The 18355-nt window shown below is 42.0% G+C and overlaps 1 protein-coding gene across 9 annotated transcripts in view; it reads right to left on the reverse strand.

Moving 5' to 3' along the window:
• AKT3 (AKT serine/threonine kinase 3) overlaps positions 1–18355 on the reverse strand; it is a 357028-nt gene that overhangs the window by 310638 nt on the left and 28035 nt on the right. The window contains exon 1 of one of the 9 annotated variants that reach the window (XM_053301770.1): positions 10991–11078. The exons of 7 other annotated variants lie outside the window; for them this stretch is intronic. The gene's annotated coding sequence lies outside the window, so the exon portion shown is untranslated. Of the gene's footprint in view, positions 1–2405; positions 2426–10990; positions 11079–18355 lie in introns of those variants that run through there. One more of the 9 variants, XM_053301785.1, reaches the window with a different exon arrangement.

Genomic DNA, 18355 nt, shown 5'->3' on the forward strand with positions numbered 1-18355 from the left:
TGCCCTGACCCTTTTTTGGAAAGGCAGTATATAAACTGGATAGATAGATAGATAGATAGATAGATAGATAGATAGATAGATAGATAGATCAAAGAAAATGGCATCATATGTGGATCCTGCTGACCAAGCAAGGTTGATTGATCAGAAAAATCAGACTCCAGCTAGGGCTGCAAAGTTTAGTTGACTGTTTAGATTAATCAACTAAAAATTGTAGTTGATGAAGTGTCCCCAATTAACTAGGCAATACTTTTTTTCAAAAAGTTGTTTAGGCTTCTATATATCTAAGCAGGAGCTGTGTTTGTCACAGTATACTTTTATAGAAGTCTAATAAATTTATTTTAGCACAAACTCTTGTGAGCTGGAGCGTACTTCATCAGACGCATCTGAAAAACTGGGCTCCATGAAAGCTTTTGCTAAAATTAATGTGTGAGTCTTTAAGTGCCACAAGACTCTGTTGTTTCAAAGTAATGATTACCACTTCAAAAGTATCCTAAGTTCAAGTTTATGTAACTTTCATTTAGTTATCTTGTTCCAGATTTAGAAAAAAAACTAACAAAAACTGAAAAGTCTGTGAATTATTCCATATTCAGCACTTATGGAGTGTTTCAACAAGTAGACTGGCAAAATATTATATAATCAAAACATTCCAGGTGCATACCATAAGAACATCACTATCCCAAATTCCTCATTGGACCAATTTCATTCACTTGTACTAACACAGTAGTCCAAGGACAGAAATGATTTTTTTAAAGCAGAACTTATCTAATTTTGTCTCTATACAGTCCTTTATCAAATGAAAATAAATAAATATTATGTTTACATCTATTTAAAGTAGTTATTAAGTTTGCACACCTGCTCCAATCATTGAACACAGGAAGAAGGGCTACTGGAATGTAGCACACACACTCCTCAGAATAAATTCCAGAAAGGGGAAAACCATTAAGAGGTAAGGGTTTTTCTTTTTTTTAAATAAAAATGTTTTTAAATAAGCCATTATCAACAACAGTAATTCAGAGAAGCAAGGTATCAATTCCAGATTCATAACAACTATTTATTTATTTATCTATTTAACATATTTTTATACTGCCCAAAACTTACGTCTCTGGGCTGTTTACAACCAGATAAAAACAAAGGTGAAACATTAGTTAAAAACAAAAAAAAATTAAAAGACAGCAATTTAAAAAACAATTTAAAAGAAACAATATTCTAAAAACAACATTAAAACAATTAAAACAATATCAGTTAGAAGCCTGGGTGAACAGATGTGTACAAGGGCAGCCCCACATAGAGCACATTGTAGTAATATAGTCTGGAAGTTACCAGCAGATGTACCACTGTTTTGAGGTCGTATATCTCAAGAAACAGGCGCAGCTGGTGTATCAGCCAAAGCTGATAGAAGGCACCTCTGGCCACTGCCTCAACCTGGGACACTAGGAAGAGACTTGGATCCAGAAGCACCCCCAGACTGCATTCCTGTTCCTTCTGGGGAAGCATGACCCCATCCAGAACAGGAAGATCAAGATCGTCTCTTGAGTTTCAACCCTGCACAATGAGTACCGTTGTCTTATCTGGATTCAGTCTCGGTTTGTTATCCCTCATCCAGACAGGCATTTAAAGAGGTTATGCCCTCTCCCAATGATGATGACATGGAGAAATAGATTTGGGTATCATCAGCATACTGATAGCACCCTGCACCAAATCTCCTGATGATCTCTCCCAGCAGTTTCATGTAGATGTTAAACAATATCGGAGACAATATGGAGCCCTGAAGGACACCATACAAAAGTTCAGATTTTGAAGAACAACAGTCTCCAAGGGACACCAACTGGAACCTGCCCAAGAAGTAGGAACGGAACCACTGCAGAGCAGTGCCTCTCACTCCTAACCCCCTCAGACGCTCCAGAAGGATACTATGGTCGATAGTATTGAAAGCGGCCAAGAGGTCCAAAAGGACCAACAGAGTCACACTTCCTCTGTCAATTCCCAGGTGGAGATCAACCATCAGGCCGACCAAGGCAGTCTGCACCCCATAGCCAACCCGGAAGCCAGTTTGAGGGTATAGATAATCCGCTTCCTCCAAGACTGTCTGGAGCTGGGAGGCCACCACCCTCTCAATTATCTTGCCCAGCCACGGAAGGTTGGAGAAAGGCCTGTAGTTACTCAGCTCTGAGGGATACAAAGTAGGCTTCTTCAGAAGCGGTCTAATAATTGCCTCCTTAAGATTAGGAGGCATCCTACCTTCCCTCAGAGAAGCATTTATAATCTCTACCAGGCCTTCTACAACAACCCCAGTGCCAGATAGCATAAGCCATGTTGGGCAAGGATCAAGAGAACAAGTGTTGGGCCGCACCATTCCAATCAGTTTGTCCACATCCTCAGGAGTCACAAACTGGAACTGATCCAACCTAACCACATAAGAGGAGTCGCTGGATATCTCCACATCAGACCCTGAAGTAATTGTGGAGATGGAATCTAAGACGGCTCAAACACAAGAGATTTTCCCCACAAAGAATTCATTAAACACATCACAGAGGGTAGTAGATGGTTCCAGATTCCAATTCAAGGGAGGAGGAACACATACTAGCCCTCTCACAACCCTGGACAACTCCGCTGGATATGAATTTGTGGATGTAATACGGACAGAAAAGAATCCCTTCTTTGCCGCACATATTTCCTGAGCATAGGTCTTCAAATAAGCTGTATGTTGCAATCTGTTGGATTCAAGTAGAGTCTTTCTCCACCTGAGCTCCAGTCGTCTACCTCGCCACTTCAGCCCCCGTAGTTCTTCCGTATACCAAGGGGCCAGTTTTGAAGCGGGTCAGAGAGGACGCTTAGAAGTGATCATGTCTACCGCCCTGGTGAGTTTGCTGTTCCAATTCTCCACCAGGACATCAAAAGGATCGCCGGCACAAGTCACAATAATGTAAAGTAAAGTAAAGTTGTGCTGTTGAGTCGTGTCAACTCCTGGAGACCCCAGAGCCATATGGTTTTCTTTAATAGAATACAGGAGGGGTTTGCCATTGCCATCTCCCGCACAGTAGTAGATGATGCCTTTCAGCATCTTTCTATATCTCTGCTACCTGCTATATGTGTTTCCCATAGTCTGGGAAACATACCAGCGAGGATTCAAACCAGCAACTTCTTGCTCCATAGGCAAGTTACTTGCCATGTACAGCACAGATTGTGTTAACCCAGTCAGACTAGTGTAAGTGAAGTGGGAGAAGTGAAGCCTTCTTTAAAATGAGATTAATTTAATCTAACAAGTACTTCCATTATTGGAGCAAGTATATTCAAGATACATTTAAAGCAAACAAAATTTGCTGTAAATTGATCAAGATGTAAAACAAACTTTAAATAGTCACTTGACTTTGGCAGGAAAGCTTTATAAAGTTTCGGGTTTTTTATTAAGACCCAAATAACAAACATGAGCAGGTGGCAGGTAGCTTGCCAATAAGCCCCATCCTTTGGGGGACGTGAGAGAAAGATTAGTAGACAATTTGAAAAAATAGTAAATTATTTAAAGGTCAAGGAATAAGACCTGGAGGGGACATACCGAGAAACATTCAGAGCCATGCAACTCCTGCCATTTAACAGAAACTCTTAAAGCTAAGAAAATGTACATTTTACTAGCAGAATATGATGTACCACAATAAGCTGTTTCAATGTTGCCTGATGCAACACTGAAAAAACTTTTTATCTGACTAGGAACATGGGATGAGGGCCTGTCCAATTAACACAGAGACTGTCAGGGAAACAGAAGGTTCAGCAAGCAATTGGGGTACATTGTGAGAACTGAAGCAAATGAGGTAGACAAGATCCTGGAGAGCAAGAGTAACAGAAGGTTCAAGATGCAGGCAGAATGAAGTCCAATAGAGTTGTAACAAGCTCTGAAGAGGCCTGTGTGCAAGAATTGAACATGGGCCCCATCACATAACTTCTCCATAGGGATCAAAGGGATAACTCCCAAATGGCAGGACAGAAAGTGCTGAAATTTTGCATGGTGTTAAATTAAACATTTAACACTATCACATGATGGACAGCATTAAGTGTGCAGAGGCTGACTCACTTTTAATGATTTTTTTAATGATTCTAAAACTGTATAAAAGTTTCGCAACTACTTTGTTTCATGGCAGAAAGTATGAAAACACTCAGGAATCTAATCCCCCACTCAGTTGACCATTCAAGTGTCATGTGGAGGAACCTGCTCCTTCCCTTCATATAATAGTACCCCTATTTTTTGCATCCCATGTTATAACTCCAGAATATGGGAGTGGATGTTCACACATTTAATAATATGACCATGTAGGAATACCATGTGAAATTTCAGAGCTTTCTGCCCAGCCATTTGCCGTGGCATTTGGGAGTTGTTAATATTTTTGAGTTTCCCATGGATCCCTATGGAGAAACTATGGTTTAAGTTGGAAATTTGGGTGCAGCTCCTCCTAGTGGCAGCCCATATTCATTGCACACATTTTTTCTATTGTAGATCTGCCCCTGGTGGAGTTAATCCTTCAATGCCATCTCTTCACCACACAGTCTGTCTGCCACACATTTTCCCCCTTCCAGCAATCAGTTCTAGCCAGATTAGGACAGGATAAGAAAGGGCTGTGGAATCCTGTGGATTGAAAACCACAAGTTCTGTATACTAAATGAAATTAATATTTTATTCTCTAGGGACTGCTAAGCAAGCATGACAGTATGACAACAACATATTTAATGTCACGTGTAGTGTGGCCCTTAGCTTCGGTTTCATTTCTCTTTTCCAAAACAGATGCCATTGCTTAGGGACTCATATCACAACCACTGGGAAAGCAGAATTCTTCTTCTACCCACAACTGGCAGATCTCAAAATTCTGAGTGTGACACACAATAGACTTAAAGTGGTTTAGTCATTCTCTCTTCCCATAGGACCTTGGGAACTGTAGTTCAATGAAGGATTAGCTAGGGCAGGGGTTCCCATTTTGCATCCCCAGATACTGAGCTACAGTTCTTGTTGGATTCAGTTGCTGTTGGATTTTTTTTTTTGCCACAATGGAGTAACCAACTGGCTAGGGCAGGGGTTCTCAATCTTGAGTCCCCAGATGTTGTTAGACCACAACTTCCATACACAGCCACAATGGCCTCTGGTCACAGTGGCTGAGGATGATGTAGTCCATCATAATCTGGGGACCCAAGTTTGGGAACCTTGGGCTTGGAGATCTGACAGTCATCAGGACTCTCTCCAAACTAGAACTCTCAGGATAGGACTGGTACAAAATACATATATGTTTGTTGTGTAGATAGGTGTGCACCAGCTACATCTCTCCCCAGTGCTGAAAGATGACACTTTGTCCCCACCCCTGCAAGTGGCAATAATGACATCACATGCTATTTTTCTATTATGATGTGCTCATTGTCTCCTTGGTGATGGCTAAAGCAGAGAAGGCAGGAAAAGCAGCAGCAGTATCCCACAGGGGCAGCTGGATTCTCTTCCTCCTATCCCAAGAATAGATGGGATAATCATAGCAAAGCAGTTGTGCTCCTTTTAATTATACAAATGAGTAGTAAGGCTGTAAGGTGAGAAGTATCTTTCTGTTCTGGAACAGGAATTAGTAATAGCTAGAGGTGATTTGAGACCAAGCAATCTAGCAGATCAGACAAGTATGTCAACATATCTACATGCCAAATGTTTTTGCTTCCTTTCTTTGCTTGGTCCTGTAAATTAACCTTTGCCAAGGCTTAAATCTGGAGACATTAGGGGAAAAGATACTCTGCAGGTAACATACTGTAGTATCCTCACCTTGGAAACAGACCAACTTGAAACTACAGACAGCAATTAAACAACCTTCATTTTGGGGAATCAACTGGAAAAGCTTTTTTATAAAAAATAAATAAATCACAGATTCCACCAAGCTTAAAAAAAGATCATTTAAAAAATTGTGATGCAAGACAAGGAACGATGTAAAGTTTTTTTAAAAAAAACTAGGGATGTGCATGAATCGCGATTCGAAGAGCAATTCGCAACACAACCCCAGTACCTTTAAAGGGGAAGAGAGAAGGCCCATACCTGCACCTCCGCCACTTGCCACAGCTTCCTGTTCAGGCAACGCATCCCCAACTGCCTCACGCAACCACGGCGGCCATTTGTGTGGTCAGCAACTGACAACACATATGGCTGCTGCATATGCGCAGAGGCCATGTGCATGCCACTGGCTACACTATGGCAGCTGGGGGGGGGGGCTGCCAGAAGAAACTGTGGCAAGCAGAGGAGGAGACTGTATGGATCTGCTCTCCTCCCTTTACCAGTGCTGTGCTGCAAATTGCTCTTCAAATCACAATTCGTGCACATCCCTATAAAAAGCACCACCTGTTGAACTGTTTCAGAAAAAAGGAAGTGAAAAACTTCAGATATTAACATCACCTACACAGAGGTAAGTACTTTACTGCTAAAGAAAGTAGCCATTTGGTTTCTTTCCTAGAGAATGGGAGGCAACACCATCACAATGTTCTTTATTAGCAGGAAATGGTTTGGCTTAAAATGCATGGTTTTCAATCAGTTTAAGAAAACAAAAAAATCGTGTTTTTTAAAAGTCCAATGATACACATTGTTGAACTGTTTCAGGAAGGAAGAAGTGTAAAAGATCACACTACCAACAAGAGGTCACCACCAACACAGAGATAAGTCCTTATGAAGAAAGTGTTTTCTTGTGAAAGAAAATAGTTACTTAGTTTCTTTTCTGGCTTCTGGGCTTTTCAAACCAATCACAGAAGACATCTAACATGGCTAAATGTTCATCTGACCATTTTGATTACTGCTTTGCAAACAGATTTGCTGGTCAAATGACCTCAACAATAAAGATTTGATTTGCAAACTGAAAGTTAATTTTCTAGTTTACAAGGAACTGCAATCCATCCGTTCTCTCAAGAGAAAAAGAGATACTTAACCAATGTAAATAAAAATGCACCTTTGTCTTTCATGGGAATGGACTTGTGCAGAGAACTAGATGGGGAGAAACCTATTTTTAGGAAATGGCTTGGCTTGAAAAGCATAAAAAAGCTCCCAAAGAATACCAAAATTGTTGCTTCACTTCAGGAAGAAGGAAATGTGAAACATCAACATGTAAATAGACCCTTAAGAAGTAAATCCTTTATTACTAATGAAAGTGGCTACCTGGTCCCCTTCAATTTTATTTATGTGTTTACCTACTTACTTACTTGTTTTTCAAATATGTAGACCACCCCAAACTTCCATCTCTGGGCGATTTAATGATGAAACTTATCATAAACACCTATGATGCTTAAACATCTATTTGATTATTTTGGTTTCTTTTTTGCAGATTGAAAATGTTAAAGTTAAAAAGAGTTGCCCATCTCTCTGGAGATGTTATTGCTATGAGTGGTTACTCTTCAACAAATAAGCAGCTGAAAGAAAAATTCCATCTTTTAAAACAGCTTATGGTATATAAAACCAACCCATCTTTCTTACAAAGCCAAGTACACATTTATCACCAGGAATACTGGCAACACAGGTAATTTCATTGCTTTATCTCACCCAAAAGTAACAGCACAAGATGTGTGAGAAGGAAGTCCTGAGACATATGCAATGGTATTGTACTCAAACAGTTATTTTTGCCATTCAGAAGGGATAATTTCTTCTCATGATGTTTGAACAACACTAAACCTCATGAACAACACAAAACCTCATCATCAATCTATCTATCTATATCATTCTCCTGGGTGTGCCTTGGAATGTGCGTCCCAGCGCCCAGCCGATTGGCTGGGTGGCGGACGGGCCTGATTGGCTGAGGCGCACCCAGGAGGATTGGTCACCGCGGCAGCGGCAGGCCTGGCCACAGAGGCAGCGGTGGGCTCAGCCCAGCCGGGAGGCAAGGCCCGGGGGGGGAGAAAGTGGGGGGGGGGGGCAGAAGTTGCGGTGGGGAGGAGAAGCAGCTGGGCCTGGAAGTGGGGACCAGGGCAGAAGGTGGTGGGGAAGAGGTAACCGCCGGCCCCAAAGAGCGCACAGATACTCTGTGCGGGGTTGGCTAGTGTTGTTCATTATGTTTGAACAACACTAAAAGAGAGGAGAACTGGTCTTGTGGTAGCAAACATGACTTGTCCCCTTAGCTAAGCAGGGTCTGCCTTGGATGCATATGAAAGGGAGACTAGAAGTGTGAGCACTGTATGATATTCCCCTCAGGGGATGGAGCTGCTCTAGGAAGAGCAGAAGGTTTCAAGTTCCCTCCCTGGCTTCTCCAAGATAGGGCTGAGAGAGATTCCTGCCTGCAACCTTGGAGAAGCCGCTGCCAGTCTGTGAAGACAATACTGAGCTAGATAGACCAATTGTCCGACTCAGTAAATGGCAGCTTCCTATGTTCCTATGTAGTTATTCTTTCAGATGGAGTGAAACAAAACATGGATTTGGACACATCTGTAAATCCAGAGTCAACCAGATGTGCAGCTAATAAACTGGAAATCTGTGTCAAGGGAAAGAAAAAAAAGCAGAGCAGATAGATAACCTTCACAGATAACAGGCAACTATCTGGGCAAACAGTACAAAAATAGTAAGCACTGTATTCATCAGAGAAAAGCACCACTGCAATCACCAAATGATACAAATATTTTGAACTAGTAGGTTAGGCCCATCATTGACAAGGCAAAGTCATTTTGCATAGATTACACGGCTAGGAAAGTTCAAGAAATGAAACCCAGGAGGCCTTCTAATACTGCAGGTGTGACATTTGCAAAAACTGCAATATTGGAGTGCTTGACAATCCAAAAAATGGGGTTAGGTTCCTTCAAGCAGCTGCATGGGGAGAGTGACTATTTAAACTTTAAACCTTTGCGCATGTCAGCTAGGAAGCGGGGAGAATGGATATTTAAGCTTTAAACCTCCCTGCATGTCAGCTTAGAAGCATACAGAAGTGTAAAGTTAAAATAGCCACTCTATCCGCTTCTCAGCTGATGTGTGAGGAGGTTTAAAGAAGTGGCACAAGAGGCAAGGATGGATGGAGCAGCCTGCGCTACTCACATTGCTTATTTAGATCTCCCCATGCACCAGCTGAGAAGCGGGGAGACTGGCTATTTAAAATGTATACCAATGTAATTAGGGAGGACAGAAATCCCCAAATAACAAACTATCCACAATAACTGCACTGGAATACAGTGAATGGGCAAAATCGCTATTCTAAGACCACCTATATATGTCCTAGATTTGTTTCATTAATATGATTGCAAAAGGAAAGTAAAAGAACAGTCTGAAATTTGTAGGATTTCAACTTCAAACATTCTTCATTTTACTGTATAATTACCATATATGGTAAATTTGAATCACAATAAATATGAATCTGAGAAAGTTATTTTGGGGCATAATGTCATTTTGGAATTATTGAAGTGATTACTGAGTGTTAAATCAATAATAAATGAATATCTGATGAGAACCCTAGCAGTTAAAATATGATTATATTCAGAATCTATTCTAAAAAAAAATTAAAAATCAAACCTTTCCCCAAATATATTCTGGTATATAGTGTAGTACATTCAGTTAATTTAAGTGGCAGGATTGTTCATGCAAAATTTGGTATCTGTAGATCATTGCAAAGTATGACTTTATTTCACACAAATAAATGAATTCTTCAAAATACATAATAAATAGTTCCAGTAAAAACATCCTGAATCCGAAGCACAAAGATTCCCAATTCCATAAGAAGGAAGTATTAAAGTTCTTCAGAAGGCTAAAGAAGGAAATCCTTATCCACAGATAGTATAGAAATCTGTTAAATACTGACAGCTACAGAAGATCAAACTCAAGAAGAATACTGAAAAAAGGAAAGCAGAACCAGCCACAACCAATGAGAAGAATGGAGGTCAGCTTTTTGTGTGGGTTAAGAAAAAACCTGTGGCACCTTCTGAAGTCAAATGAAGTCAGTGCAGTTTACCAGGGAATTCCACAACTACTGGCTGAATTGAAGCAGAAATGACTGCACATTCCTCTGTATTAGGGGTGTGAATAGAAACTATTCACCTTGGAAACCCTCTTCATTTTTTAAATTCTTACTTGGTTCATTCCTAGGCCCATGTGGGCCCAAAGCAATCCATTTGGGGATCCACATGGAGGCTGCTGACCAGTGTTCCCTTTAAGGAGTGAGCGTGTGCGCTCACTCACATGTTTTTTTATGTCCGCTCAGTTAATTTTAGAACTCACTCGATTTAATCAAGAAGGCCCTCACTCTGAATGCATGTGCACACACATTGCCTTGATACTGCCACCCAAACAAAACTTATTCCACTCACTGATGGGGAAAAAATAGAAAGAGCACTTGTTCCTCTTAATTTGCTCCCATTTATTTTATTTGTTTGATTTTATTTATTTTAAATATTTATATCCCACCCCTCCAGCACATTGCTGCTCAGAAAGGCTTACAATAAAAGCATAAAATCCATGATAAAAGAATAAAAGAGGAAAAGACAATAAATTACAATGAATCCTAAAGCACAATAAAAGAGCAGATAATGTGACAACTAGAACAGCAAGTTAGGATTAAAACTAAATGACAATTGCAGTCAATCTTTAAAAGCTTGTTTTAAAAGGAAGGTTTTAAAGTTATTTTTAAGATTAAGCAAAAAATAAGACTGACAAAGTCCTTCTGGGAGAGCATTCCAAAGACAGGCAGCCACTACTGGGAAAGCCCTGTCCCCGATCCTTGCCAACAGGATTTGTATCAATGTCTGGGGCCAAGGAAAGGGCTCTACTGGACAATTTGAGGGCTGTGGCAGATTCATACGAGTGGACGTGGTACAGAAGGTACCCCAGTCTCATGCCAAGTAGGGCTTTAAAGGTCAAAAGCAGTACTTTGAATCTGGCCCAGAAGCAAACTGGCAACCAATGAAGCTGCTTTGCCACTCCCTGTGTGAGCAGCAGAAATGTCAATGCACAAACATCTTCTGGTATCACTTTTTCTTTGACCCATAACTGTGCTGAGTTGCTGCATCCCAGGGTAGTTATGGTACATACCAGGAGGCAGCTGGCTGCGCATTGGAACTCTTGCCACTCCTGGCACATGAGGTCATAAAGCATCAGTTTCCATAAGCAGAAGTTTCAATTCTAAAATGATATAAAGAAATGAAATATAAAATGCCCCCCTCCATTTGGTGCCATCCATCCCATACATGCCCCACCTGTTCATTTTCAGAATGGTTGGAACAAGGACACATCGGCACCATTTGCCCTGCATTCCACTCATTCAGAAAACAAATGCACACTCCTGCTGTCTCTGTATGGTGATTTTCCATGAAAGACAGCAAAACAGCCTGCAGGACACCAATCAGCCATTGCAGTGGGAAGTAGGGATGTACAAACAGGCTTGAATTGTGCCTCAAATGTTCACACGTCTGCTAGCTTGAATTAGAGTGGATGACATCATCGCAAATCACACCGTTGAGATGTCACTGTGTGTCACTCACTACATCTGTACCAAATTTGGTTCAAATCAGGCAGTCTACAAGTTAGCCCTCTTGCACCTCAAACATTCACATATCTGCCATCTTGGATGAGGGTGAATGTCATTATTACAATAAAACTACATGTTACTCACTACAACTGTACCAAATTTGGTACAAATCTGTTAGGTGGTCCACAAATTAGCGCACTTGCACCTCAAACGTTTATGAGTCCGCCATCTTGAATCTGGGTGGGTGACACCATCACACACTATGCCATTGAGGTGTCCCTATGTGACCCTACAACTGTACCAAATTTGGTTCAAATCAGTTAGGCAGTTCACAAGTTAGCCCACTTAGACTTCAAATGTTCACATATCCACTGTTTTGAATCAGGGTGAATTATATCATCACAAACTACACCGCTGAAATGACCCCATGTGTTACTCACTACAACTGTACCAAATTTGGTTCAAATTGGTTAGACAGTCCACAAGTTAGCCCTCTTGAGCTTCAAATGTTCACACATCCACCATCTTTAACTGGGATGGATGGTATCATCACACACTATGCCACTGAGGCATCCATATGTGTCCCTACAGCTGTAGCAAATTTGGTTCAAATCAGTTAGACAGTCCTCAAGTTAGTGCACTTAGACCATAAATGTTCACATGTCCGCCATCTTGAATCAGCATGAATTACATCATCACAAACTATGCCGTTGAGGTGTCCCTTTGTGTCCCTACAACTGTACCCAATTTGGTTCATATTGATCCAGGTATTGTGAAGTGGGTGGGGGAGGGGGAATGGACACACAGGGGGACACACATGGAATGCCAGGTGATCTCATAAGCCTACTGGAAAATGGGCTAAAAATGCATTAATATTAAACATTATTATTACAGTTATACTGTCTCAATGAACAAAGAAAAAGACAGGCAGTGCCTGGATGCTGCTGCCTCTAACAGGAGGCAGGCTGGGGCACTGTAAAAAAAAAGTGGGGGGAGGTCCAAGAGTGAAAGACTGAGAAAAGGAGACTGGGTGGGTAAAGAATGGGGGAAAGGAAAAGAAGAAAAAGGAAGATGAGAGAGGCAGGGGTGGAAGGGAAGGTTTGAGGAGGAGGATAGTAGGAAGAGGAGGCAGGAAGATGAGTACTAATGGGTGCCAGAAAATATGACAGGGTAACACCTCTCCTACAGTCATTGCATTGGTTGCCTATTCGCTTCCGAGCTCAATTTAAGGTCCTGGTTCTGACCTTCAGAGCCTTGAAGGGCCTGGCACCTGTCTACCTACAGACCCGCCTCTCCCATCCAGTTACATCCCATCCAGTTAGATCATCTCAGATGGCCCTTCTGTTGGTCCCTGACTTCCAAGATGTTCGGGGCTCTAGGACCTGTGAAAGGGCCTTTTCAGTTGCTGCCCAGCTCCTTTGGAACTCTCTCCCCCTACAGATCCAGCTAGCCCCTTCCTTACCAATCTTCAAATCGCTATTGAAGACTTTTCTTTTTCACCAGGCTTTTGCCCTGTAGTTTATTTTTCTGTTCTTTGGTAGTTACTTTAGTTTTTAATTTAGAATGTCATTTGAATGTTGCCTGTTTTCATGTTGTTGTGCACCACCCAGAGTCTTCGGAGTGGGCAGTATATTAAATGACTCTAATAAATAAATAAATAAATGAGTTGGGTGAAAGGGAGCAGAACCAGATGGGGGACAAGAAGGGGGTCATGCTCAAGCACAACAGCAGAAGGAAGCACAATGCACACCGGGTTGCTGCTGGATGAAGGAAAAGGAAAGGTGAGCTGTTGTTCAGTGAAGGCTCCCTCTTAGTCCCAAACAAGCTGCTCTCTAAGCCAGCCTCAGCACCTTTCAGCGGCCTGTGCTAGGCTTGACTTGACTGCTCTGCTTCGCCTCTGGTGTCCTACTGCTTCATGTCTATTATTTGAGGGCAAGACACATGACAATTGCAGCAGCAGCAGGACCTCAGCAGAGTCCCAGGCAGGAGGGCCCTCCCTGCTCCCAGACTAGCAAGGGCTTGCCTGCTTAAATCTTGCTTACTACAGAGCTGCCTCTTATCTGCCTGCACAGAGTCTGTCATCAGTGGCTTCTTTTTTCCCCTGCACCACAAGTACCTGGGCCTACATCAGCCAGCGTCTTGCAGCCCTGGGCAGCCAAGTGCCTGGGGAGAGCAGCCCTGGCCAGCCAAGCGCATACACAGACAACAGACTCTGAGGAGCCTCTCGATGGGAAGCTTGCAGGTGCTCCTTTCCATACCTGGGGCAAACTCAGCACTGGCAAAAGAAACCAGGAGGTAAGAAGTACAAGGAGAAGGAAAATGATCCACCACCCGCAGTCCCACCATCTGCCTCCTCGTTGCACATGCTCACGTAGGCCCTGCCTCAGCTCCTGCCACCTATCAACTACGCCCATGCACATGTCCAGCAGCTGGCTGTTTGCATCAGTGCCACCAACAAATACAAATATGATGGATATTTATATACCACTGTAGTGATCAGCCTCCCCTCCCTCTACAGAGTTAACAGGGAGTGAACCCTTGTCTTGATTGACAGGCTGGTGAACTCCAGGGAAGCTAATCAGTACACCAGGTGGGTGGGACCTAGACAGCAGTTGCTGGAAATTCTGGAAACAAGAAGGGTGGTCTTTATTGAAGAGAAGCACGTGCAGAAAGGCTTAGTGAGGGGCAATGGAGTTTTGTTCCCTCATGATTGAAGCCAGCATGCAGGTTTCTCAAAATTTATATGGACGTAGTGTACCCTCTGGTTTTTAATTGATTTTTAAAAACATTTTTTAATTTTTTACAAAAAATCATTAAAAATCAGCAAATGGACTGATCTCCTTGAACATCCACATATTTAATGCTATAATCATGTAGGAACACCATGTAAAATTTCAGTGTTTGCTGCTTTGCTATTTGGGAGTTATTAATAGTTTTGAATTTCCCATGGATCCTATGAGGAAATTATTATTTAAGTCAGAAATTTGAATGTGCCTCTCCGTAGTGGTGGCTCATGTTCGCTGCACATGTTTACTCAATTGTCAATCTGCCTCTGGTTTACATCCTGTAGAACCATTGTGGATGGATAAATGGCTTTCAGGACTGTGGACAGGTCACTCAGAACTGAGAACTAATGATCTAATGATGTTCCAATCAGCACCAAATGAGCCCCCCAGGCCCTGATTAGCATTAGCCCTCCCAAGCTTTGTCCCCTGGTTGAGGAGCGGAGGGCTTTAAAGGTGAAGCTCTTGGACCTGAAACAGTGTTCTGTCACCACTCCAAAAGTTTCCCCAAAGTGGGTTCCCTGCATCAGCAAGCAAGAATGGGAGTAAGTTCCTAGCACAAAGAGGCCTCTTGGGGGAGTACAGCTTTGTGGACACTGCTTCCTGGGGTCCTCATATTTCAGGAGACTCATTTCAGGAACTCCTGACTCTCAGACTTCCATCACCAACAGTTGTTTGCCCCTCCATTCTAGATGGTTCTTCTTCATTTGTGTCCAAATCCTGGGTATTGATGGAGGTCTGGTCATGAGAACCCTATTACCCATCATCGCAATTACATGGAATCATAGTGCTTGATGGCTAGAAAGTGAGCAAGTATACCTTCGCATTTAAAAAAAAAAAAAAAAAACCCACTCCCTCCACAGCTCCCTATGAATCTGTTCATCAACGGCTAGAAAAAAGTTTGAAAGGAAGCTTTCTCAAGTCAAATTGATGGTTCAAATTGGATAATCAAATTGATGATTATCCAGGGAGGGATAATCTTCCCCAAAGTATGTCTAGTTTATTAGAAAGATGACAGTATATTGCTAGTAAGCCACAGTTTCTTCTCCTCCCTTATACATACAAATTACCCAGCATCACTGTAAGTACTCTTATTTGCATAATTATTAGGATAGTGACTGTATTCAAACATCAAGTCAAAAGAGTGCTACAGTAGACTGGCTAGCTTACGACACTCCACTTTATAGTCCTGGAAAGTACAAATGGCTTTGAATGTATATCCTCCTGCTCTTTCATATTATATTGATAATCAAGGCCTGTACTCACCGAGTCACACCCCATACACTATGGGCCTTGAATATCAATTAGCATAAGCTAATCATTAGTTTTTCATGTAATGAATACCTTTACTCATTACTGTGTCAAGCTGCCCTGCCTGCATCTCCTTGTTGCACTGCCTACAACTGACAAATCTTCCTTTTTACCCAGGGAAGGCACTTTTTCAAAATATTCCCAGATATAGTGTCTCTTATGCCCAGAATCTATGAGAGCTTTTAAGTGACAAAATGTGGGGTAATATAAGAAGCGAGGGTTGATGAAAATCAATGATTTGTTTTTTAAAAGAAAAGAAAAACAGATTTTTTAAAAAATTATATCAGATTTTCAAAAAAACCACAATTCATTAAAGAAATAACCCAGGTCAAAGATATCATCATGAATATTAATAATAACTTCTAATTATATTCTATGAATATGTTAACAGCAATATATGAGGATGAGAGGTGGTGTACATTAGGGATATGCACAAAACAGATTTTGCATTGTGTTTTGAGCTTTAAACAAAACACAAAATGGCTTAAATGTTCTGTTGAAACAACAGTCAAGCTGCCTGTTTCGATGGAACAACTCAGAATGCTTTGAGTGTTTTGGCCAAAGGGAACAATGGTGAACTCAAAACACCCCATTTTTCCCCATGGATAGCAACTAGGGACACCAAAGTGGGTTGTGTGGTAGGGCATGATGGGTGCTACTACCACCCACCCAAGTGGGTGATTTTAATAAAATTTTAACTTTTCCCCAAAATTCATATAGGACACACTCTGGTGTCCCTAGAAGCTACTCTTGGGGAACAATGGGGTGTTTTGAGTCCCCTAGTGTTCCCTAAAGCCGGAACAAGCTACATTCACAGTGCACTGCTCACAAGTTTTGCACTGTAATTTCACTGCCTTGAAAAACATGGACTGAAGCAGCACACAGAAAAAGGGAATCTGTCCCTCCCAACACAGAACACACATTTCAAATGCAGCCCAAAAATGACCAAAAAGAATAACTGACCCCAAAATGGCCAACAAGAATCACTGAGTCAGAATCCACTGCCAGCCACCGTGCCTGTGCTGCAGTAACATCATTGGCACAAGTTGCTCTCTCACACAATTATGACTGCTTTCATAAGATCATAAGAACAGCCCTGCTGGATCAGGCCCAAGGCCTACCTAGTCCAGCATCCTGTTTCACACTGTGGTCCACCAGATAACTCTTAGAAGCCAACAGGAAAGAGTTAAGGGAATACCCTCTCTGCTGCTGTTGCTCCCCCACAACTGGTATTTAGAGGCATCTTGCCTCTGAAGCTGGAGGTGGCCTATAGCCACCAAACTAGTCTGCACTGATAGACCCGTCCTCCATGAATTTGTCTAAGCTCCTTTTAAAGCCATCACCACATCCCATGGCAGAGAATTCCACAGATTAATTATACACTGTGTGAAAAAGTACTTCCTTTTGTCTTAAATTTCCCAGCCTTCTGTTTCATGGGATGACACCTGGTTTTAGTGTTGAGAGAAAAATTTCTCTCTATCCACGTTCTCTACTTCATGCATAATTGTATACAGCCCTATCATGTTTCCCCATAGTCACAATTTTTCCAAACTAAAGGCCCCATGTGCTGTAGCCTTGCCTCATAAGGAAGGTGCTCCAGTCCCCTGAACATCTTGGTTGCCCTTTTCTGTACCCTTTTCCATTTCTACAATGTCCTTCTTAAGATACTGTGACCAGAACTGTACACAGTACTCCAAATGTGGCTGCACCCTAGACTTGTATAAGGGCATTACAATGCAGTTATCCCTTGCCAACTACGGATTTGTCTAATTCTATTTTGAATATGTGCGACTGGATTTTTGTAGGCAGTCTCACCAACCACGACTTAAGCATACGCAAGTTTCTCGAGAGTAGTGGAGGAGAGAAAGAACGAGACAGAGCAGAAGGGAGAGAGAAGCAGAGGTGAAAGGTGACAGAGAGTTCACTGCCAGGCTCTGGAGTTCCATTTCCCAGTGCCTGTGCAGCACAAATTAGTCTCAAGGCCAGATATAAAGCTCAACATCACAGCAATCACCAAGAAATATTACACTTACACATGTACACAGAGCTGCCACTGTCCATTTCTCACCACAAGACTGTCTCACAAACTAAGCAAACCACAACTCAAGGAAGGTTCAAGGCAGGCACCCAAGTTCTGCCTTTGTCAATCTGAGATCCAGCAAAATCAGTTAGTTATAGAAGCAATAGCACAGCATATTATACTCAGTGCTGAAACAGAAAACCACAAAATCAAACCTACCTTTCTCCTCTCCTGATGTATGCTCTTTAAGAGAGTCATAAGGGCTTTCTCTGCTTCGCAGTCCCTTTGAATATTCCCTCCAGAAGTGTTCCCCCTCCCTCCTCCCCATCCAATGGGGACACAGTTGCCCATGACAACACTCAATTTCTGTGATAAGCCAACCAAGATGCAAGGAGATCACAAGCCAATTGGAAGCCAGTGTCAGAAAACCAGTCAGTAAGGGGAAAACAGACCTCCAACATGGTGCTCAGAACGTCGAAACATTTCAATCGAAACAGAAGTTGTTCTTCCCTGATCTTGAAACAGACCCTTCTTTTAAAGAGGGTCTTCTGTTTTCAGCTCAGGACACTCAAAACGGTCAATTTCAAGTGAGAACAATTCACTGGTGAAACATTCTACATATCCCTAGTGTACATGCAGCACACACACACACACAGTCAAGCCCTTGTCCCACTCTCTCTCTAAAAGTGCAAAGACAAAGAAGGTCAATGAATGAATATAAGATATTATATTCGAAAGCCAGCGTGGTGTAGCGGTTAGAGTGCTGGATTAGGACCAGGGAGACCTGAGTTCAAATCCCCATTCAGCCATGAAAC

The sequence above is a fragment of the Hemicordylus capensis genome, chromosome 1 (genome assembly GCF_027244095.1).
Source record: "Hemicordylus capensis ecotype Gifberg chromosome 1, rHemCap1.1.pri, whole genome shotgun sequence".
NCBI lineage: Eukaryota > Metazoa > Chordata > Lepidosauria > Squamata > Cordylidae > Hemicordylus > Hemicordylus capensis.